The sequence below is a fragment of the Dromaius novaehollandiae genome, chromosome 3 (genome assembly GCF_036370855.1).
Source record: "Dromaius novaehollandiae isolate bDroNov1 chromosome 3, bDroNov1.hap1, whole genome shotgun sequence".
NCBI classification, from domain to species: domain Eukaryota; kingdom Metazoa; phylum Chordata; class Aves; order Casuariiformes; family Dromaiidae; genus Dromaius; species Dromaius novaehollandiae.
Window position 1 is genome coordinate 37,876,546 of NC_088100.1, and position 18,930 is coordinate 37,895,475.

The window sequence follows — 18,930 nt, forward strand, 5'->3', positions numbered from 1 at the left end:
GTTCATTGCAAATCTCACATTAGCCATTTGCTTGAAATAAAGCCAGCTGAAGATTTGTTTCATCCCTCTGGGTTCCAGAAAGCTATCAGCTGTTTCTTACAAACTGTGCTGCTGTGTCCCAGACTGAAGGTCCGTGCACTCAGCATCCTTTCTCCAAGAGCCGTTAGCAGCAGATGTTTACAGAACAGCGTAAGGACAGAGCACACTTAAAAGGGGTAGTCTCCTGTTTCCAGCTATCAGTGGGAGTGCTTGAGATGAAGCTTGCATGTATATGTCTACATTTAATAGCCACAAATGGACCCAATCTTCAAGAATCTATCTGATTCCTCTCCAACTCTGTCTATACTTCTGGCCTCCACAATGTCCCCCTAGGATTCCTACAATTTAATTACACATCATAAAGATTTCCTTTCATTTGCTCTTAACCTACTGCACGATAGTTTCACTGGGGCCTGCTAGTTCTTGCACAGTGAAAAATAATGACTGATCACACCTTCTTCACAATTTTTTACCTCATTCATGATTTAACAAGCCTTCAGTACACTCGTCCCACAACTTTGCTTGCCAAAGTTTATGACGGTCTAATTTCATTTGCTTTTATATGCTGTTTTTATGCCCTTCCATACAACTAAAGGGAAACTTGACTTCAGATTGTCCTTATGTTCTAGCCAATTCCTAATTTTTCTTTTTTCCTAAATCAAGTGACATTGCAGAAGAATTCAGTCTAAGTGAGGTGAAGAGAACAGCTTCAGTGTAAGAAAGATCCTTGCAGAATCTTCAATATTATCTGTTACAAAACTGTATCAAAGTTTCTTCCAAACCCTCACTTCAATTCCCTAGGAACAGCAAATCACAACCCTTACAATAAAAGTTTGGGAGAATAAGATTTGCTGTTATACAGGATTCCCTAATAGGACTTCATCATGCTAGCAGATGGACAGATGAATTTCCATCCCTGGGTTCTCGTCCTTCATTCCTGAAAAACAAAGTCCTGGACCGTCCTGTAGTTAATAACATCCTGGGAGGAACAAGCAGCAAGTACCAGGCAGGTAACCTACATACTCCTGCGGCTTTAAGAAGGAGTGGATGGGTTTGTGATACTGAAGACTAGCACAGGAAAAGCAGAATAACCAGAAATACAGACAGGAAACATCTCATGAATTTGCTTCTTAAAGTACATTTCTACTTCTCTGTGTGTCTGAAAGGATGAAGACTTGAAAACTTCACTTGGCAAATCATTTCACCATTTTACACAGCAGAACTCAGCATCATGAGCTTTTCTCCTAACTTTTCAGCTAAATCATCTCCTGTTAATCCCAACCTGCTGCTCCAAGGTATGTTATGGGCAAGGATACAGCAACCATCCTGGCTTTTTTAAAAATTCAAATATCTCATCCTTTATTCCCTATGGTCAAACTTGCCTGCTTTTATGCATTTTACTATTCTCAGGATTTCTTTAAAAGCACCCCCCCCTTCTTTGCTCCATTTACTTTTTTTGCTTCTCAGTGATGCATATTTCTTTATCTGTGGGGCAGACAAAGCTGAAGTCAGTACATGTGATCCATCACTCCCCTCCTTGAATAACGAGTGTTGCCAGGCCTGTATCATCATGGCTTATTAGGGGCTGGAAAGTCATGCCTAGAGTGTTAGTCTCTACTGCTCCTTGGTTTATTTGAGGAGTGTTGTTTTCTAGATTTCCCTGTCATGCTATAGCTGTGTTTAAGTTATTTTTCTCTGAGGACTACTAGAACTGCATTTAGCCAAATTGAATGTCTTGTTTTATTGCTTGTTGGTATTTTTATTTTCAAGATGAAATCAAATTGAGTGTATGGTTTATATGAAATGGTCAAGTATTATACTGAGGGAAGTATCTGAAGTCCTGTATTTTATGAGAGACAGCAAAAATGTTAACTACATTCATAACTCTAATTAGTGTTGCCCAGATATGAACCCCAGTGAGGACATAGTAATACCAATAAATGCTCACAGACAAGTAGTTAAAATTGTCTCAGGGTCAAGTACTTCTAAAATCACTGCCTATACCATATCCACTGTTCTGAAGATATATTCCACCTATAGTATTTCTTTCATCGTTATATCTGCTGCCTTCTAATTCCTGAACAAATCCTCCCTCTCCATAGTTAAATAAGAGATCTTGGTCAGTAAAAGGATACACAACAGTATACAGAAGAGAACTATAAAGATATTTCCCATCACTGACAGAATGTTATCCAAAGAGAAATAAAGCCAAGCATATGTCATAGAGCGTAGTTCATCTGGCCTTTCTCCTCCCACACACCTCCCTGGTGAAAGTACTGTCACGCATGTTAATGCTTAGATCTACCACACAAGAGCAAGAATTCAAGATTTCTGTGATGAGACAGCAGTGACCTGCCATATCATGATGGTGATGGTTGTTTCATTACCATGAGAGGCACAAGCACCAGAGGGAGATTTGATCCAAAGGTCAGCAAGTGATAAAATAGTGAAACAGCTACAGCAAGAAATGACTTCTGAGAGGGTCAGTGCAATCTGCACAAATCCATGATGAGGGCAACAAGAAGCTGAGACGAAGAGTGGCAGGGAGGAAACCAAACACAGGCATGATATTGTGCATCTGTACAGCTAGCATTTCCGGTTTGGATCACTGGAAAGAAGCGTGGTGTCAGAGATGGAGGCTCCAGGAAGCATGTGGGACATGACCACAGCATACACAAGCATTTTAAAGAAAGGGAGAAGTGGTTTGTTGTCTTTCTCAAGTGAAATAAAGGGGAAAAAAGCAAGCTTTAGAAGAAGGTGTGGGGAAAAGAAGAGATTGGTTTGGTTTATGATGACTCAGTGACTGTGCTTCTGAACAACTTGGCATCTGCTGCTACTGGAGGAAAAGAAGTAGAACAGGAAACAGTTCCTTCATTATATCTCCATTTAATTTGGACAGTCAGTTCACACAGGCAGTTTGTTGAATCTAACAGGAGATGTGGTTGTTATGAGCAAAAGAGAGGAGACTTGAAAAATGAGAGGAATACAAAAACATGGCCAAAAGAACAATAAAAAGTGAGTATTGAGAGAGCATCATAAAATATTGCATCAAAAAGGTAGAATGATCTGTCATATCAAAGGCTTCCTAATGTCAGGGAAATGTCACATCGATCTCAGCATGAGACTGTTTCATAGAGTCACAATGGATTTTTAATGTTGAGACTTTAATTTGATTTATATCTTACTTTAATTCATTTTAAATTAAAGAAATTATTTTTCTAAGGCAACTTCTTCTGTCACAGATCTGCTAAGAAATCCTTATATGTAAATAAAACAGTCTTTTTGTTAGCTCACTCAGCTTTTCACCCTTCTTAAAAAATAGAATTGTGAAAAAAACATAGGGAGGTTCAAGATGTTTCTCTCTCTTTATCCTTACACATTTACAATAAATAATGAAGTGGTGGAAGGTGACTATGCCACCTCAGTATCAATAAACCAAAGAACTGGCAGCGTTAGCATTCAAGTAGCAGGATGTACAACATTTGTATGCAAACACATGTGAGGAAGGACATTATCTCAGAGGGAAAAGTTTACAAATATAGTCTGCTTACCACAGCTGAGTGAGCTTGGACTGAGATGAGAGTGAAAATAGTGAAAAACAACAGTCATAAGGAACTGTTATGCCTCTCCAGGGCAGGATTAGAAGGCAGAACAGGAAGCATTTATGCATGAAAAAAGGAGACTTGTAAAAAAGCCCAGACATTGATCATGGGGATTTCAATTACGCTGACATTTACTGGAACGCAAGTGACAAGTAAAAGCATGTTCTCAAAACACTCAAGGCTCTTGCCATATGGAGCTTTCTGTAAAGCCAGCCCAACTGCACCTTCTAAGTGCTGCTGATTTCTAGGCAATATCTGCAAGGTGGCAGGCAGGAGGGTCCGCACGGGTGCTGGGCAAAAGACTTCAGAGGCTGTGAACGCCGCGGCTCACAGCAACACGTCAGTCCAGCTGGCTTGATTAGCCACCTCCTTTAGCAACACCTACATTTTGGGTAGTTCTGGGAAGCTCGCGTGCCGTAGGTGCCCACAGCTGCACGTATTTTGCAGCATTGTGAAGAGGAGGAATAAGTATAATGAAGGGAAAAGCAATAAGGGCACTTTGAAACATTTTCAGGTAGATAGCTAGGCAGGAACTTTAAAAAACCCAGGGGTGAGGGAGAGAGGCTAAACAGTTGAAACCATCACTGAAAGTATAAGCATTCACTTATCCTTGCCAAGTTCATCAGTGTCACTGAACATCCTCTACTTACAGCAGACAAAAAATTACTTTGAAGAAAAAAAATCCCCCAAAACAAATAAACTGTTCCCAGAGAGTAGCACTTGAAGGGCTGGGTCAAAGAGAATAATCTTTGGTCTCACTCCTGTAAGTACTTCCTACTCAGCTTGGTCTTGATAATTTCAAGTGATAATACTGCAACCTTTTTACCAGCAATCTCTGCTGCTTTATCCAGATAGCGGTTCTTCTTAAAAGTACAAAGTGTAGGCTGGAAAACTGCTTGGGATCAAAATGGATACCCATCTAATCTTAACTATCCATTTTTTATTGCAATGAAGTTAATCATCCTTCTAATGCCCTACTAAGCAGGGTTGGGCCAGAACTGTGTAAAAAAGACAATAAAACAAGAGAACACCAAGAGAGATGTTTCAAGACAAAAGAACAAATAGCAAAAAAGAGCAAGGAAAGAGTACAAGCAGGCATCTGAACAAGTACATCAGAAAGCTCCATTAGATGATTCATTTCATTTTCAGGTTTGTACATACATAATTAGGTGGGAAGCAAAGAAACCTCATTTTTACAGGCTGCAGCTCCTGGTTTATGGTGAACTCTGTTCCATTTACCCTTCTGTGTCTTTTCCCTCATTATGGCAAGTGTTTGCAGAGGACTAACTTGAACCAACAACGATATTTAAATATTGAAAAATACATTTATCAAGTGGAAAGTTAGCCCCACCTTGGAAAAACCTGATGTTAGCACCAAAGAAAAAAAAGCAATTTATTTTTATACAAGTCCCAAGGGCAGAACCACGCTGTTGAGCAAAGAGACTGACAAGCACCGCAGGGTAGGAAAAGGAGCCAGGGCAGTGCGTTGCTCTCAAGCAATCGTGTCTGGTTTTTCGTAGAAGAGGGGAAGGATAAGACCAAGATGCAAGAGCATCCCTCCTTCAGAACAGCGCTGGCTACTGGGATGCTGAAAAAGGCAAGAGGTTATTTTTATCACTTTAAAAACCTAATCAAAGTTTACAGTTTTCCCAATAATGCAGTGAGGGTCACTGAGATATTCAAGTAGGAAACACAGATTAAGTATAGATGGTACCGAGATCCTGTGCTAATGGCAACAGTATAAATACTTTAACTTAGACTGTGTATTTCAGCTCATCAGAGAAACACCACTTGATCGTCTCTAAACTTTGGAGACTACTCTGTGCCAAAAATCTCATCTTGAAACACCTGTGGCTAAAACCTATTTCAGAAGGGTGGGATGGGCAGATAAATACATATACACATACAAATATATAGAAATAGATATATATATATCCACATGCACATCAAAACTTCTGAATAGCGATAATGTAATTCAAACCTGAGGGATGTTGGATAAACACAAATCAATGTGCTAAGAAAAGGTTCTATACATGGCTAGTAAGCAATAGGATAAGTTATTCCTCAAGCTCAAGTTTGTATAAGAAGAAAATCAGTGTTGCAGATGCATGGAAAAAGTAGTAAAATTTTTTTTAAAGGATAGATGAACATGATTTGACCCGAAGATGTAGCTCAGATGTCCAGCACAAGCTGAGTATTTCAGATCGCTTTATAATCAATACAGATAAACTGGTTACTAGACTGGAACAAGGGCAAGCAGATGAAAAGATCCACAAGTAAGATGTATGTGTATGTGCATATATGGGCACTTCATATGGGGCTAGTTTCACAAAGCTAAGGATGTATCTATTAAGGATAAACCTTTTTAAGCTAAGTAGAACAACATTGCTTGAGTCTAATAGGTGTTAAAGGGCTAACTGAAATGATTTCAGAGTTACTGATATTCGTGTGTGGTAAGTCCTGAAAAATGGGGGAAATTCCAGAAGACTGGAAAACTACAGGTCTTTTACCAAAAGGGCATCATAATGCTAACGATCACCTCCTATCAGTCCCAGACATAGTGATGGAACAGATGACATAAGATTGTATCAACAATGAATTAAGTGAAAATGACTAACATGTTCGGGAGATAATCAGTACCAGTCACTAAGATTTTATGGAAAAACAGTCATACAACAAACAAACCTGATTTCAATTTTTGAAGGAAAATTACATGCTTGATTGATAAAAGCAATTGTGCTGTGTTATATTTAGACTTTTGTAAAGCATAAGCTGCATGCCTTAGCAGTATTACAAAACAGAAACACCTCATCAGGGATATGTATTAACAAGTAGCTAAATCATGTATAAAAAAAATCATCATTGATTAAAGAAGGTAATATAGTGGCATTTCTCCAGGAGACCTAACTTTCAACTTTGTCATCAGTAATTTGATAGTACAGATAAAAGTTACTGTTGATAAAGTTTACTGATAGCATAAGCAGACTGACAAAATATTAAATGATGATAAGGTATGGACTGTGGAGGTCATCTACTCTGGCTTCCCATTCAAAGCAAACTACATCCTAGACAAGGACAGAGATACAATCACCTTCTAGGTAACGGCACTACCCACCTAAAGAAAAAGTCCTTCCAAATGCCTTGTCCAATCAACCTCCCAAACTATACTTTGGGGCCTGCTTATAACATCTACCATTACTGAGAAGAGGTTTCTGACATCATTTTTGTAATTCCCTGCAGGCAGCTGTAGGCAGCTGTTAGACTGCACCTTAGCTCCTCCTGCCAGGTTCAACAAGCCCAGCTCCCTCAGCCTCTCCTTGTAGGACGCATGCTCTCAGCACCCAACCATCTTGGCAGCCTTCTGCCCATCCAACATCCCAGTCAATCTCTTAACACCCCAACATCTGGTATTGGGGCTTCCCCAGCTGCTCCCAGCTCCCCTGCTCCCTCACGGGGTGGTGAGATGGGCCCTGGCAGCAAGGACCCATAGCTCAGTATGCAATTCATCTTATTTGTGATGAACACCCTGTTTGTTCTCATTCGGTCTGGTATCCAGTGTAACCCCAAAACTTTTTCTAGCAGGACCTTACTTGGCCTGTGTTTGATGTGTGGCATTATCTTGCCCCCAGTGTGGAACTGTACACTTTTTGCTGAACTTCATGACATTCCTGTTGACCAACCTTGAAGCTTATCTTAACTGAAGTTCTGCCATTTCCATGTCAGCCCTCCAAATTTAATATTATTCTTATGTGTTCTTTTAATGCTATCTTTACATTTTCTAAGCATATTTATCCTCCAGACTCTTGATAAAGTTATTTAATAATATGGGCCCCAGTGTTTATCCCTGTTACACAATACTTATCCACACATTACTAGACATCAAGTCACCATTTAAAACCAATAATCCAGCCAGTTTCAACCCACCTGAAATAGTCCATTCATCTAGCCCATACCTCCCTCAGCTTCTAAATAAGGATGCTGTAGGAGACAATGTCAATCAAAAGCCTTTGCTAAAGTCAAGCTGGGTTACATCTATTGCTCTCTCCTTATCACAAGGACAGTCAGTAGAAGGCATTCATGCTGGTCAAGAGTGATTTTCACTTTGTAAACTGTGCTGATCTTTCTGACTGCTTTCCTTGAAAATGCTTGGAAATTCAAAGGACACTCTCCATGATATTTCCAGGAACTAGGATGAGCTTGACCTGTCTATAGTTTCCAAGTCCACCTTAACTTTCTGAAAGTTACATTTGCCTTTTTCCAGTCACCAAGCACCTTCCACAGTTGCTATGAATTTTCACAGGTAACAGACAAAAACTTTGCAATCACAGAGCCAAGGAGTGAACACAAGTGAGAACATTAGTGGGATCACAAAAGATTTAGGTATACTCAGAGCTTTGAGACACCCCAGCCTGATCTCTCATGCTAAAGCAAGAAGGATGTAGGTCAGTACAGAGAAAGGAGGAAGAAAATGTGACTCTAGTTGTATGTAAGGCACTTGTAAGATTCATGCTGGAATATATAGTATGTTTATGCTACCCCTACTGTAAAGAGCATTTTTGAAAATATTGGCAAATGCGATAAAGTTCCACAGAAATGATTAAGCATGCATTGCAGCCAGAGTTTTAATCTGCTAAGTTTACTACAAAGATGATGTAGAGAGTTCTGTAATTACAGCACACATGGGCTTCCAGAAAGGGAAGATGCTGGGGATTAACTTCTCTAACTCTCCATAAAAGGTGTAACAAGAGCCACTGGCTGAAAGCTTTTCTGGGTGATATTATTTAATCAAGCTCATGACACTTGGCTCAATACATTAGTAAGTGGATGAGATATGAGGAATCCACAGATCAGACAAGATGATAGAATGGCTCCTTTCACTCTATGAATCTTAAATTTTATTGTAATTCCAATATTATTCTGAGAATATTAAATATAATATAGCCAGTAAAACTTTATCAGAATATCAAATGTAAATCTTCTGATAATTCTTTCAGAATATGTGACCTAAAGAAGAGAAAACCAAGTGCAGTGTAAAATAGAGGACCTTTCCTCTAAATAAATTAAAGTCATATCATTTTTCATGTGGCAACTATGATCTAACACTATGATTGAAGTACTGAAGAATTTAATGTAATATATAATTTTTTTTTAATTACTTATGCCTTCAGGTCAAAGACAAACAGAGTGCTGTGCTGCATTATTAGAGTGATACGACAAAAATCACTAGGTTGTTTATGTAATGAGGGCTAGGGTTGGGTATCAATACATCCCAGTGGTCAAGCAGATGCCCACCTAGATACCCACAGCAAAGCACAGAAAGCTCTTAAAATTGAACTAACCCCTATTCGAACAATAGAGCACACATGATTTTCAAAGAAAAACAAAAAGGATGTTATTTTGTTGGCCATGAGATAATGAAGTAAGTTTCTGCAGAGCAATAACACTCTACTGCCTTAACCCTTCAATAATCCTTGAGACATTTCCCAAAGCAGCAGGTATTAGAGACTGGTGAATCAGTCTTGGCAAATATCAGTCCAAATAAGAATACAAAATACACAGAGAAGCTTAATGTTTCACTGTCTTCCCCCGTTCCTTTCAAGTGACCCCACATGTTCATGCTGCTATGAGGTCTCTAAGGTGGGTGACGCAAGCTCCCCAGAAAGCCTCTTTTAAGAAAATGCTGACAAAAGGGTAGATGTCCCAAAACATTTTTCCATACACCAGACAGTGCTCAGCCAGACAACCCATGTTTATGTAGTTTCTGGATAGCATGACAAATAGGGGGAACAAGTGAGGGGCACAGAGAAGTGAAGGGTATTGCTGGAGTGCGATTCCTGGGGAGAGGGGCAGGGGGAGGAGCATAAAAGAGGCGAGAGAAGCAGGAGCTGAGGACATTGAGGTTAAATCACAATGTATAAAGCTGCAAGAAACATGGTTTCACTGACTTTGCTGTTCAAAGAACTCCTTGTTTTTCTGAAGCGTAGCAGTGCCACTGTCACCCCAATGCCAGGTTAGCTTTTGAATCGTAAGTCTCAGATGGCCCTGTTCTTGCTTGGGGTAGTTGCCAGGCCGGGATAAAAGTGGGAAGCCTTAAGCAGAAGGACAAGCATGTCTCTGTCCCCTCACATACACAAAGAAACTGAGCAAGACTATAGCTAGATTAGGGAACAGTGGAAGAGGCTAGATGCGGTCTGGTTAGCCAATGCGAGTGTGGGAATGGTGCGGGGAGAGTAAGACACCCATCCATTTACAACCTTTTAAAGCCCTCCACAGATCTGATTTACATATGCAGTGCAGTCCCCATTCAAACAGCATGAGAGAAATTTGAGCCAAACTACTTTGTTTTTCCTGCTTGCCTTGTACCATTGAAATTTCCCTTGCAGTAAATTACCATAGATAAACAAGAAGTGTCTCAAAAATTAGCATCTGATTGCCCTCGAATTAAACCCATGCTTTTGCCTCAGAGAGTGGAGAGCAATGCTCAGCCCAGGAGCAAGCAAATACTATCACAGTTTTAGCAGCATATTTTACTGGAAAGATGTCACACAATTTCAAATCAGTTTTATTGTATCTAATCCCCTAATGGCATGAGGATTGATAGATAATTATTTAATGAAATTCTGTGGAAACAATCAGTGAGTGCATTTCTCAGTATTCATATTCCTAGTGTATTATTTACCTTGGTTTGACTAATATTAAACCCACAAATCCAGGTGGCGAAAACCAGCATTGCTCCAGTGCAAAATTTTACTTCACTCCTTGCAGTTTAAACACAGAATAAATCAGGACAAACAATAGCATACAGCACTGTGGATGGTGCACAGATGGGTACTAGTGTGAATGGTAAGCCTTCTGGCAGATCTAACGTACTCAAGACTGAACAAGAGCAAAGCTTTGAGTAAGTGAAATGTGCCATCAGACCCAATTCAACCAAACATAGGTTTCCAATTCCTAAATTATCCCATCTGTCCTTCAGCTGCCAATCAAGATGTACACAGGTCTCCTGTAGGTCCTCTCTCATACTTGTCACGCCTATGAAGACATCTCAGGTACCTTAGGCATCCCATGCCCCATGAGATATCCTGTATATAGGGAGCCAGAAGAAAACCAGTTATAACAACTAGGGGATCCAAACAGTATTATTCCTCCCAAACAGTCTAGAAACACAATCAGAAAAAAAAATGGAGATATTCATGCTGGAATGATAAAGTAGATAGTCTTTGGAAAAGAGACAAAATTAGACTTTAAAAAATTGTAAAGGACCACCTGGATAATGACGAGAAAGACACAAACACACACTTCACAAAGCTACTGCAGGACATTATTATCAGTTGCCTTTTCCTAACAGCCAAAGTGGCAAAGGAAGTTTTGGACTGCATGTGTGAAAGACATTCTCTGACCCAAAATGGAGAAATCACACTTTCCTTCTTTCAACAGTCACTCCTTGACTTCTAGCTATATTATCAGTGGAATACCTCACATAATTTTGGACATTATATGATTAAACATATTGCAAAATTGGATGGAAATTCAGAGAATAACAACAAATATTTGGGGAACAAAAAAGCCATTCAAAACCTACAGATATCCCAACATCTACAGAGAAAAGAAAGGTGAATGTAGAAAAGGAAAAGACTGGGAAGAAAAATTACAACTACACTTAAATCTTTAATAACTTGGAGAACTAGTGTCTGTAAATATTTTGAAAGTAGGACAAGAAGATTAACCAAACAAAATATCTGTTCCCATCTTCTGCACTTCATAGTTCCAAATAAGGATGGTCAGCCTAGATAGGAGGAGTACAACACCAGAAACCTAACAGGAAAATAAATATCCTGAAGCAGACAGAAGAACCTTCTTCCCTCATCAAAATCCAGGTCACTGCAGAAATAAACTAAAATGCTTCCACATAAATATAAAATAGGGATCTGAAATTCCTCTCCTGGTCTTCTAAGAAGTGCCACTCTCCCTGGTCCAAGAGTCTCTATGCTCTGAGTAGGCCTTTCTTATATTAAGATGTGCCTATGTTTTTATATGTTTTCTCTTATGATGCAGTATCTGATTTCTGAGTTCCTGGTAATTTATACTCTAGCCTTTACAGCACAATAATGGGCTGAAGTTTCCTGTTCACAACAAGAAACTGTCTGTGCTCCCCTGAAATGCTATTCTACAGCTCAGAGCTTAGCTTTCCTTCATGAGATGAACATCATGAGATGTTCGTGAGCCCATATGTGCTCTTCTTTCTCCCCTCTTGAAGTCACTGTTCCCAAATAAGGAGGAGCCTCAGAGCTTGCTTAAGCTGGTATGTTTTAATTCAAAACACAGTCCTTGCACCCTGGGATTGGGCAATAACCAGATTCTATTGAAGAAACCTCCTTTCTTGCCCTCCTCTCCCTTCCCCTAGGAGGACTCTGACCTGCCTCTGATCTTTCACTCATGAAATTGGTTTGTAGCCTGTTTGGACTGTACTTTTCAGGGAGTTATAAAAAGATTTCAAATGTGTTCTTAAAAAGGCCTTTCCACAGCTGGACATTCCAGATTTCGTATTTTAGGTAGGATGGCAAATACCTTGGCCAAAGGGATTCTATCCTCAGGACCTGAGATCAGGTTTTAGTATGGAATTTGTTGCCAAGTCTTCTAGGAATTTGTCATTGTCTGTTTCTTTGCTAATGTCCATAACACCTTCAGAAGTCATTCCAAATATACTGCTATGGCACTAATAACCATGTGTTTTATTTTGTCCTTTTGCCCCTCAAATATCTTAATCTTCCTAATTCTCCCCTTTTGCACACAAAGCCTCACTCATTTCCCTCCTGGAGGCCTGAGTGACTCAGATCTATGATAATGTTGCAGTATATCCCACCCACACTATCCTGAGTTCACACCTCAGTTATTTTCATAAAATCTATTCATAGGCCAGTGTTTGCTAAGGTTTGTGATAAGACAGATAGGAAGAATACTCCATTAAAAGGCTGGGTACTGTTTAAAACTTTCTAATGTTGCACAGCTACTGGTAACCTGAGTACATACCACAGGTACTGGCAAAACTATCTGTGAAAATGTACAGAGAAAAATAATTCACACAAAAGACATGCATACACACAAACACACTTTGTGAATTTCTGCTGTCATTTTGAATTGAGTGTGGAAAGAGAGATTTCTATCTCGGCTTACAATAGCATCTGGATGCAAAATGCCAAATCCTATCTACCAAGCTGATTTTGCACTTTGTTTCTTCAGCCTTTCCTCCTACTTCTACATTTACCTGTGGATTCTTTCTATAATTTATCTTTTCTATCATCTTTTCTCATTTGTTAGGAGCATAGATTTGAATCAGACAAGATGCCAAGGGGAAGTGGTTCTCCCTTTAGATAAAAAGGGCTAAAGGTACCTGTGAAAGGCCTATTTTCTGAACTGCATTGACTAATTCAGAGCCCACCAAATTCAAAGGAAGACTCATTATTTGCTGCACTAGGCAGAGTCTCTTCGCTCTTTTAGGCAAGCTATTCCCTATTTACATATATCTGAAGTGAGGGTAAATAAAAATAAAAGCTAGCTAGCACATGCAGAATAATTTCTGTGTTTGCTTGTTTGAGTAAAGGTGTGGGGATAGTATTCTTTTGAATGGATTTTTTGTTCTTTGCTGGCCTAAGAATAAAAATGTCTTTTGAGAAAGCCAGTGAAAAGAGATGAAAGATTTCACTATATTTTTACTTTTCTAGCATGGTTTTACCAATATTACTCAGACTTTCCATCAACATTCTTAGCTTTCTCCAAGTTCTCAAGCAAGGAGAAGCACCAATATCTCTTTAATTTCTAATTAAACATCTTTGGTCTCAGTCAAAATGGAAGTTCAGCTTGCAGAGCTTTAAATAGCTAAGGTTTTGCCTAGTAGGAAAATATAATATAAGCATCACTGCTTCCAGTGAAAGGTCTTGAATAAAATACCCAGCTACTTCACATGGACAGGCCTTGCTGCAAGCTTTTCCAGGAAGCATCAGAACCTCCCTTTTCTTCCAGAGGAGTCCAGCTCCACTAACCTATACAACACAGTAAAAGATATTAGAAAATATGCAGCATTTCTGAAGAGCAAAATGAAGAAATGGAGTTCCCTGTGGAAAATGAAATGTTAACAATGGGCAGATTAATTGAACAAAATGTAGTTTAAGAAAGTGGCTTGGGGTTTGAGAGAAATAAGCAATCATTTCTTTTTGTTCATTCTTTGTATTTAAAGCCATCTTCTGTGTGTGCTTTAGCAAAAGGCCAGTTAAACAGAATGCAGAGCTGTATAAACACGAATACTACTGGTATTGGGATCCAGTTCAAGGGGGTCATTCGCAAAAGTTGTCTGGCTACAGGGAATGCTGTGACCAAAAACTAATTCTATGTGCATGCCTCAGCGCCAACCTTCTGCTGCCCAGAATGAAAGGATTCTTGGTGCTTCTCTGTTATGATCTCTGGATTTCAAGTTCATACATACTTTTCTACCTTCTTTATTACTTGGGGGCAGGGAGAAAGCTGTGTTTGGGGGATTTTTTTTTAAAGGTTCAGAGCTTTATTTTCAATTAGCATTGCTAACAAAGTATTACCCCTGCATTCCTTATCACCCTATTTTAACTGTTTTAGTACAAGTATAGAAATGGGGGTTTTTCCATTTTTTGAACATGTTATTTTCTGTCTTTGATTTATTCATAATCTTAAAACTCTTGATTACAAAGGTTTTCTTAAAATCTTTCAAGAGGTCATTCTTGTAGAAAGGTTTTCCACGATTAAAGAATTTTATTGCAACATTAACAAAAACATACAGAGAATGTATTCATTATTTTTAAAGATTTCTTTTTCTACTGGCCCACAGGAAAAGCATTAGTACAGATTGTGGCGTGGTTCCTGAGACAGATTCAAGATGCCTCATTTCTGTATCCAATTTGGACAACCACCACAGAGGCAGCAGTGTCAGCCAAAGATAGGGATACACAATCTGTAAACGATAGATTGCATCATCACCTGAAGTAATAATTGGTGTCTAGGTACTACAATAGGACAGATTCATTTTCTCAAAGTCTTTCTTATCTTACAGCTTACACACACGAACATGATGTGCAGCTGAGGACTTAGCATTGACCAAAGAAGAAAAGAGGATTTCCAGCTGGATCCATGAAACCCTTCTTTTCATCAGGGAGCACAGTGTGGTTAATGTCAAAAGAAGCATTCAAGTAGATTAGCAAAGATCTGCCTAGTAACAAATACATGAGTACCATACAGTGTCCAGCAATACCCAGCACTCTCTCCAAATAACAAAGTTGCGGCATGAAATATGAAGCTAATGGGAAAGGAAAAGTGTGAAAACAAGCAGCACTTCAGTTAAAAAAAAAAAAAAAAAAAAAAAAAAAAAAAAAAGATGAACTCCCAAGCCTCTACACTATTTGTGACTAAAAGACCAGTTCAAGCATTTTTTTTTTCCTGAAAATGAAGTTACAGCATGAGATCAAGCATTTCCCAGTAAAATGCAGTTAAGTGGGTCAATCTTCAGCTACACAAAACCAAAAAAGCTCTTTGAAGACTAATTGTAACCTACATGGGAGGCTTTCAAAGGAGAATGAAAGTGAGAGATACAGACTTTATAAGTCAAAATAATTGGTTAAGTATAAAAGCTCTGATGAAACCCAATCATTTTAATGGTTGCTGTAGAAGAAAGCTTTGGAGGAGGGAGAGCCAGCCAAACTCTGCATGTGAAGTGGGGATCAATGTCTGCTTCAAAGCACATGTTCCAGCTGAGTATTTATTACGGTCTGAGGGCAGTATGCATAGTGAGAGGAAATGAAATGAAAGAGGTGGATTCCAAACATATGTAAGACTGGTCACCAACAACATATTTGAGAGCCCTCATAGGATTGACCTATCTTACTGAGAAGAATATGTTTGGGGACATAAGTACAGAAACTGTGCTGTAGAGACTGCTATAAAATCTCTTTTTCTCTTAATGGTGGAAAAAGTCAAGATCGGGTGGGGGACGGGGAGATAAATGGTACAAATAGCTAAGACAGTTGGCTCACATCCTTCTGAACTCTTGCCATAAACAATGTCTGGGAATGGCCAGAGGCTCCTCCAGCATAGAAGCTGTGCTCGTTCCAATGGCAGAAAACTAGAATTTCCAGTGCAAGTTCTGTGTGAATTACAACAAGGTCAAGCCGCCCAAACCTGCACTTTTCTGAAGATCCAGAGAGAACAGAATTGAAATGGCCACATTTAATTCCATCGTTATTCTTGTCCTGAGTTCTCAGTGGACACTAGAAAAAAATGAGACAACCTGTCTGATCTGCTGAGTCAAAATCAGCTGGTAAAGTGGGAAAAAGCACTGGGTGGTTGAAAGATAACATCCCTTTTAAGCTTTACCACATCAAGGTAGCCCTGATTTTTCTCTGCCATTCAGCATAGTTCACTGCATCTTCTATCACCTTGCAGAATCTGTGGTAGCACCAAAATGACAGGCTAATTTGCTTTTAATATCTTATTTGAAAATAATATGAGTACAAGTTTTCAAAATCTTCAATGAGGGTCCCTAGAAATTACCATTCAAGTAATGTGAGAATGGTTTTTGAAGATATCTGACATTCTTTTTGTTAAAATTACTTCAAAGTGATATGAATAATGTCTATTCTCAAATTGTTAAAATAAAGAGTAACTTCATATGTTTCAAACTACAGATACACACCAGGAACACTGTGAACACTAATAGCATTTGGATTTTATAATGATGAATTAACAAGTAAACAGGAAACCATCACTCTGAAAGTCTCATGAGGCAGATAAGGAATGAGAGAATTCTGGCCCGACATATATCTCTTCACATATTTCTATGCATACCTAATAAATACACATTACATAAACACATATATGTTTGAGTATATACATATGTGGAAAGACTTATAGAGATAATTTCCATATTAGCTTAAATAATAAATATAAACAGTTTCAATTTAATGGAATATAAGGGTAGCACAGTTAAGCTTTAAATATTTAAAATGTGTCCAAATAAGTTTGCACAGGAAACCTTACATTTTTCTTTTCTGTGCCATATGCCAAGACAATATTTCATTCGAGTATCATACACTTATTTTTCCCCAGAGGGTCTCTGTCTATTTAGTGCACAGGATGGACTGTTCTCAATGAAAAAACACTTAATGAAAATAAATCAAAATATTTAAATGTTTAAATATGTAGTCTCATGTTTTCTTTACATTATATTATTGAAAACTTGCTCTAGAGACATAATAAGTTCCATAAGGGCTTATTTCCATGGCGTTCATCAGCATAATATGTATTTTACATTAAATAGTTATTAGTTAAACAAAAAAAAAGCACATAATAAACAGAAATAATTGGAAAAATAGAAACACAAGCAGGAACTCACAACCAAGTCACAAAAGCCATCCTCTTTCCTTCAGCAGTCCCCTGCCCTAAATTTTATCTATCTTCTGCAGCAAAGGAGGGACAGATCTTGCAGGCAGCAGCTGCCTTTACTGCACAGCCCTGATTTTACCCTCTGAGCACTGGACACACTTTTGTGGAAAAAAAATGATTAGTACTCCAGTAATTCAGAGCTGTATTACTGTGCCTGCATACACACACATAACTCCTCTAAAAGTTACTTAATGACAGCATTAAGGGCTAGAATTTCAGCCGTCTTGTTTCCAAGTTTCCCGGTCTCCTCCTGCCCCGCCACCTCTTTGCTCCCTCGCCATCCCAGTATCTGTCCTGCCAACCACACCAGGCTCCTTTCCCACAGTGGCCAAGTCTTTTCCCTCGTCCCTCCTCGCTCACTTTTGGACCAAGAGCTGCAGTTCCTGCTCCAGATGCCGTGAGGGTTCCCGGCCTTTGTGAGGACCAAGGGTAGCAAAGGACCCCCACCACCCCCAGAGGGAAGGTGCTCATCAGGCTATGCTGATGGGGCAGCATGGCAGTGGCAAGGGGTAGGGACACGTGGTGCACAGCATCCTCAGGGAAATTAACTGCTGGCTGTAACGAGCCTGAGCATCAGCATAGGGATTTTTCAAAGGCACATTACTTGGCCAACCATGGGTATATTTACAAAGGAAGAACCCCGCTAAAGAACCCTCCATCCCACAAACACCCTCCCCCAACAAACTCTGCTTGATCCCAAATGGGGCATGTCAAAAATATGTACATTTTTATAACTGAACAATGGAGCATTTTTTTTTATTAGCAACCATCGTTCCTTTGTCCCCAACTTCTCACCCCCATGGGGGAAAAAAGTCAAATATTTAGTGTGAAAGATTACAAACAAATAGGTTAAAGTTTGGAGAAGTTGTACGCCATTGAAAATTGTTTTGTAATGGAAATTGCAAGGCAACCTTAGTTATAGTCACTTGTACGTGAGCTGTCTGTAGCTAACGAAGAGGCTGTGATCAGTTACAGCAGCGAGCGCTAGCAGGCATTCAGACTCTGCAGTGGCGGCAAGGGTTAGGTTGCCTGTACGGCATTTGGGATATACATTAGTCGAGAAGTCCCAGCAGTGTGGTCTGTGGAGCACTTGCCTGTGGTCCACAAAGAACCACTTTGTTATGTGATGCTAGATCTCCTCATTTCCAACTGCTAAGTTACATTAAAGGACAGATCAGCCTTTCTAATATTTGTCTCAATGGACACAGGCCACCACAGGAAGAAATGTTACTGTAATTGTTTGGAAGAAGGGAAGGTTAATGTCATCACAGATGAAACAGAAGAATGTTCACAAGATGATCCCTCTCAGAGGATGCAGTCTGTGCTATAAAATGAGGGGGAGCCATTGCATTAGACCATTAATTTCACTGGTAATTTTGTATGACGAATCCTTTCCCACACCCTTCTGCCTCCCCCCAGCTTGCAACCAGTTCTTTACTGCCCCGGTGGGAAAACAGCAGGGATGTCCTCAGTGAACCCTGGGCCTTACTGACTTTGGTGGGAGTCCTCCACAGGCATGGAGAAAGCTGCCTCGATCTCTCTCAGTTGCAACAGAAATAAAAGTGTTATTTGCTTTGTAAACAAGCTCTATCACACTCTTAGCACGACTTTGTCTGAAAACTCTCTCTGTGAAAAAACTATTGTAACAAAGCAAATGAGTCACCCCTTCACATCATTTAGACCATTTAGCATATTCATTACAATACAGGCACTTCACTGTAAACATAGGCAAGAGGGAGAGGGAAACAAAAAACAGAAATAACTATTCTCTCATCCACATCTACATCCAGAAAAGAACCAGACAGAGGAGGTCTAATGCGGTGAGGCC

The 18,930-nt window shown here is 39.4% G+C and overlaps 1 long non-coding RNA gene across 1 annotated transcript; it reads left to right on the forward strand.

The window, feature by feature from the left end:
• The first annotated feature begins 784 nt into the window (after positions 1–784).
• LOC135327840 (uncharacterized) lies at positions 785–16,855 on the forward strand. Its single transcript, XR_010388256.1, has 2 exons — positions 785–1,334; positions 14,719–16,855. It is a non-coding gene; the product is annotated as an uncharacterized LOC135327840 (long non-coding RNA).
• Positions 16,856–18,930: the final 2,075 nt, after the last annotated feature.